At 48.1% G+C, this 5,856-nt stretch overlaps 2 non-coding genes across 2 annotated transcripts; both read right to left on the bottom strand.

The window, feature by feature from the left end:
- Positions 1-1,454: 1,454 nt before the first annotated feature.
- TRNAS-GCU (transfer RNA serine (anticodon GCU)) lies at positions 1,455-1,527 on the bottom strand. The gene has a single exon. It is a non-coding gene; the product is annotated as a tRNA-Ser (tRNA).
- Positions 1,528-4,538: 3,011 nt separating this feature from the next.
- TRNAS-GCU (transfer RNA serine (anticodon GCU)) lies at positions 4,539-4,611 on the bottom strand. Its single transcript has one exon. It is a non-coding gene; the product is annotated as a tRNA-Ser (tRNA).
- Positions 4,612-5,856: the final 1,245 nt, after the last annotated feature.

Genomic DNA, 5,856 nt, shown 5'->3' with positions numbered 1-5,856 from the left:
TCGAACCACCAACCTATTGGTTAACAGCCGAACGCGCTAACCATTGAGCCACGGAAGCTCAGAAATTAAATGTTTGTCACGTATTGTGGAAAAGTTTTGACTTTTTACGCTACATCTGAGACCCCACGTTACCTCTCCCGGGTGGGCTCGAACCACCAACCTATTGGTTAACAGCCGAACGCGACAACCATTGAGCCACGGGAGCTCAGAAATTAAATGGTTGTCACGTATTGTGGAAAAGTTATGACTTTTCACGCTACATCTGAGACCCCACAACATCTCTCCCGGGTGGGCTCGAACCAACAACCTTTCGGTTAAACAGCTGAACGCGCTAACCATTGAGCCACGGGAGCTCAGAAATTAAATGGTTGTCACGTATTGTGGAAAAGTTATGACTTTTCACGCTACATCTGAGACCCCACAACATCTCTCCCGGGTGGGCTCGAACCAACAAACTTTCGGTTAAACAGCTGAACGCGCTAACCGTTGCGCCACGGAAGCCCAAAAATTAAATGTTCGTCAGGAATTGTGGAAAAACTGACTTTTTACGTTACATTTGGGATCCCATAACACCGCTCCCGGGTGGGCTCGAACAATCAACCTATTGGTTAACAGCCGAACGCGCTAACCATTGAGCCACGGAAGCTCAGAAATTACATGGTTGTCAGGTATTGTGGAAAAGTTATGACTTTTCACGCTACATCTGAGACCCCACAACACCTCTCCCGTGAGGGCTCGAACCACCAACCTTTCGGTTAACAGCTGAACGCGCTAACCATTGCGCCACGGAAGCCCAAAAATTAAATGTTCTTCAGGTATTGTGGAAAAACTCTGACTTTTTACGTTACATTTGAGATCCAATAGCACCGCTCCCGGGTGGGCTCGAACCACCAACCTATTGGTTAACAGCCGAACGCGCTAACCATTGAGCCACGGAAGCTCAGAAATTAAATGGTTGTCACGTATTGTGGAAAAGTTTTGACTTTTTACGCTACATCTGAGACTCCACGTCACCTCTCCCGGGTGGGCTCGAACCACCAACCTATTGGTTAACAGCCGAACGCGCTAACCATTGAGCCACGGAAGCTCAGAAATTAAATGGTTGTCAGGTATTGTGGAAAAGTTATGACTTTTCACGCCACATCTGAGACCCCCCAACACCTCTCCCGGGTGGGCTCGAACCACCAACCTTTCAGTTAACAGCTGAACGCGCTAACCATTGCGCCACGGAAGCCCAAAAGTTAAATGTTCGTCAGGTATTGTGGAAAAGTTTTGACTTTTTACGCTACATCTGAGACCCCACAACACCTCTCCCGGGTGGGCTCGAACCACCAACCTTTCGGTTAACAGCCGAACGCGCTAACAATTGCGCCAAGGAAGCCCAAAAAATAAATGGTCGTTAGGTATTGTGGAAAAACTTTTCTTTTTACGTTACATTTGAGACTACACAACACCGCTCCCGGGTGGGCTCGAACCACCAACCTTTCGGTTAGCAGCCGAATGCGCTAACCATTGCGCCACGGAAGCCCAAAAATTAAATGTTCGTCAGGTATTGTGGAAAAACTCTGACTTCATACGTTACATTTGAGATCCCATAACACCGCTCCCGGGTGGGCTCGAACCTCCAACCTATTGGTTAACAGCCGAACGCGCTAACCATTGAGCCACGGAAGCTCAGAAATTAAATGGTTGTCAGGTATTGTGGAAAAGTTATGACTTTTCACGCCACATCTGAGACCCCACAACACCTCTCCCAGGTGGGCTCGAACCACCAACCTTTCGGTTAACAGCTGAACGCGCTAACCATTGCGCCACGGAAGCCCAAAAATTAAATGTTCGTCAGGTATTGTGGAAAAGTTATGACTTTTCACGCTACATCTGAGACCCCACAACACCTCTCCCGGGTGGCTCGAACCACCAACCTATTGGTTAACAGCCGAACGCGACAACCATTGAGCCACGGGAGCTCAGAAATCAAATGGTTGTCACGTATTGTGGAAAAGTTATGACTTTTCACGCTACATCTGAGACCCCACAACACCTCTCCCGGGGGGCTCGAAACAACAACCTTTCCGTTAACAGCTGAACGCGCTAACCATTGCGCCACGGAAGCTCAAAAATTAAATGTTCGTCAGGTAATGTGGAAAAACTCTGACTTTTTACGTTACATTTGAGATCCCATAACACCGCTCCCGGGTGGGCTCGAACCACCAACCTATTGGTTAACAGCCGAACGCGCTAACCATTGAGCCACGGAAGCTCAGAAATTAAATGGTTGTCACGTATTGTGGAAAAGTTTTGACTTTTTACGCTACATCTGAGACTCCACGTCACCTCTCCCGGGTGGGCTCGAACCACCAACCTATTGGTTAACAGCCGAGCTCGACAACCATTGAGCCACGGGAGCTCAGAAATCAAATGGTTGTCACGTATTGTGGAAAAGTTATGACTTTTCACGCTACATCTGAGACCCCACAACATCTCTCCCGGGTGGGCTCGAACCAACAACCTTTCGGTTAAACAGCTGAACGCGCTAACCATTGAGCCACGGGAGCTCAGAAATTAAATGGTTGTCACGTATTGTGGAAAAGTTATGACTTTTCACGCTACATCTGAGACCCCACAACATCTCTCCCGGGTGGGCTCGAACCAACAAACTTTCGGTTAAACAGCTGAACGCGCTAACCGTTGCGCCACGGAAGCCCAAAAATTAAATGTTCGTCAGGTATTGTGGAAAAACTGACTTTTTACGTTACATTTGAGATCCCATAACACCGCTCCCGGGTGGGCTCGAACAATCAACCTATTGGTTAACAGCCGAACGCGCTAACCATTGAGCCACGGAAGCTCAGAAATTACATGGTTGTCAGGTATTGTGGAAAAGTTATGACTTTTCACGCTACATCTGAGACCCCACAACACCTCTCCCGTGAGGGCTCGAACCACCAACCTTTCGGTTAACAGCTGAACGCGCTAACCATTGCGCCACGGAAGCCCAAAAATTAAATGTTCTTCAGGTATTGTGGAAAAACTCTGACTTTTTACGTTACATTTGAGATCCCATAACACCGCTCCCGGGTGGGCTCGAACCACCAACCTATTGGTTAACAGCCGAACGCGCTAACCATTGAGCCACGGAAGCTCAGAAATTAAATGTTTGTCACGTATTGTGGAAAAGTTTTGACTTTTTACGCTACATCTGAGACCCCACGTTACCTCTCCCGGGTGGGCTCGAACCACCAACCTATTGGTTAACAGCCGAACGCGACAACCATTGAGCCACGGGAGCTCAGAAATTAAATGGTTGTCACGTATTGTGGAAAAGTTATGACTTTTCACGCTACATCTGAGACCCCACAACATCTCTCCCGGGTGGGCTCGAACCAACAACCTTTCGGTTAAACAGCTGAACGCGCTAACCATTGAGCCACGGGAGCTCAGAAATTAAATGGTTGTCACGTATTGTGGAAAAGTTATGACTTTTCACGCTACATCTGAGACCCCACAACATCTCTCCCGGGTGGGCTCGAACCAACAAACTTTCGGTTAAACAGCTGAACGCGCTAACCGTTGCGCCACGGAAGCCCAAAAATTAAATGTTCGTCAGGAATTGTGGAAAAACTGACTTTTTACGTTACATTTGGGATCCCATAACACCGCTCCCGGGTGGGCTCGAACAATCAACCTATTGGTTAACAGCCGAACGCGCTAACCATTGAGCCACGGAAGCTCAGAAATTACATGGTTGTCAGGTATTGTGGAAAAGTTATGACTTTTCACGCTACATCTGAGACCCCACAACACCTCTCCCGTGAGGGCTCGAACCACCAACCTTTCGGTTAACAGCTGAACGCGCTAACCATTGCGCCACGGAAGCCCAAAAATTAAATGTTCTTCAGGTATTGTGGAAAAACTCTGACTTTTTACGTTACATTTGAGATCCAATAGCACCGCTCCCGGGTGGGCTCGAACCACCAACCTATTGGTTAACAGCCGAACGCGCTAACCATTGAGCCACGGAAGCTCAGAAATTAAATGGTTGTCACGTATTGTGGAAAAGTTTTGACTTTTTACGCTACATCTGAGACTCCACGTCACCTCTCCCGGGTGGGCTCGAACCACCAACCTATTGGTTAACAGCCGAACGCGCTAACCATTGAGCCACGGAAGCTCAGAAATTAAATGGTTGTCAGGTATTGTGGAAAAGTTATGACTTTTCACGCCACATCTGAGACCCCCCAACACCTCTCCCGGGTGGGCTCGAACCACCAACCTTTCAGTTAACAGCTGAACGCGCTAACCATTGCGCCACGGAAGCCCAAAAGTTAAATGTTCGTCAGGTATTGTGGAAAAGTTTTGACTTTTTACGCTACATCTGAGACCCCACAACACCTCTCCCGGGTGGGCTCGAACCACCAACCTTTCGGTTAACAGCCGAACGCGCTAACAATTGCGCCAAGGAAGCCCAAAAAATAAATGGTCGTTAGGTATTGTGGAAAAACTTTTCTTTTTACGTTACATTTGAGACTACACAACACCGCTCCCGGGTGGGCTCGAACCACCAACCTTTCGGTTAGCAGCCGAATGCGCTAACCATTGCGCCACGGAAGCCCAAAAATTAAATGTTCGTCAGGTATTGTGGAAAAACTCTGACTTCATACGTTACATTTGAGATCCCATAACACCGCTCCCGGGTGGGCTCGAACCTCCAACCTATTGGTTAACAGCCGAACGCGCTAACCATTGAGCCACGGAAGCTCAGAAATTAAATGGTTGTCAGGTATTGTGGAAAAGTTATGACTTTTCACGCCACATCTGAGACCCCACAACACCTCTCCCAGGTGGGCTCGAACCACCAACCTTTCGGTTAACAGCTGAACGCGCTAACCATTGCGCCACGGAAGCCCAAAAATTAAATGTTCGTCAGGTATTGTGGAAAAGTTATGACTTTTCACGCTACATCTGAGACCCCACAACACCTCTCCCGGGTGGCTCGAACCACCAACCTATTGGTTAACAGCCGAACGCGACAACCATTGAGCCACGGGAGCTCAGAAATCAAATGGTTGTCACGTATTGTGGAAAAGTTATGACTTTTCACGCTACATCTGAGACCCCACAACACCTCTCCCGGGGGGCTCGAAACAACAACCTTTCCGTTAACAGCTGAACGCGCTAACCATTGCGCCACGGAAGCTCAAAAATTAAATGTTCGTCAGGTAATGTGGAAAAACTCTGACTTTTTACGTTACATTTGAGATCCCATAACACCGCTCCCGGGTGGGCTCGAACCACCAACCTATTGGTTAACAGCCGAACGCGCTAACCATTGAGCCACGGAAGCTCAGAAATTAAATGGTTGTCACGTATTGTGGAAAAGTTTTGACTTTTTACGCTACATCTGAGACTCCACGTCACCTCTCCCGGGTGGGCTCGAACCACCAACCTATTGGTTAACAGCCGAGCTCGACAACCATTGAGCCACGGGAGCTCAGAAATCAAATGGTTGTCACGTATTGTGGAAAAGTTATGACTTTTCACGCTACATCTGAGACCCCACAACATCTCTCCCGGGTGGGCTCGAACCAACAACCTTTCGGTTAAACAGCTGAACGCGCTAACCATTGAGCCACGGGAGCTCAGAAATTAAATGGTTGTCACGTATTGTGGAAAAGTTATGACTTTTCACGCTACATCTGAGACCCCACAACATCTCTCCCGGGTGGGCTCGAACCAACAAACTTTCGGTTAAACAGCTGAACGCGCTAACCGTTGCGCCACGGAAGCCCAAAAATTAAATGTTCGTCAGGTATTGTGGAAAAACTGACTTTTTACGTTACATTTGAGATCCCATAA

The sequence above is a fragment of the Phalangium opilio genome, unplaced genomic scaffold (assembly GCF_054372755.1).
Source record: "Phalangium opilio isolate 3A_F unplaced genomic scaffold, DU_Popi_V2 ptg000017l_1, whole genome shotgun sequence".
Classification (NCBI taxonomy): domain Eukaryota; kingdom Metazoa; phylum Arthropoda; class Arachnida; order Opiliones; family Phalangiidae; genus Phalangium; species Phalangium opilio.
Note: the sequence above shows the minus strand (reverse complement) of the source record. Positions and strands in the feature narration are given on the sequence as shown.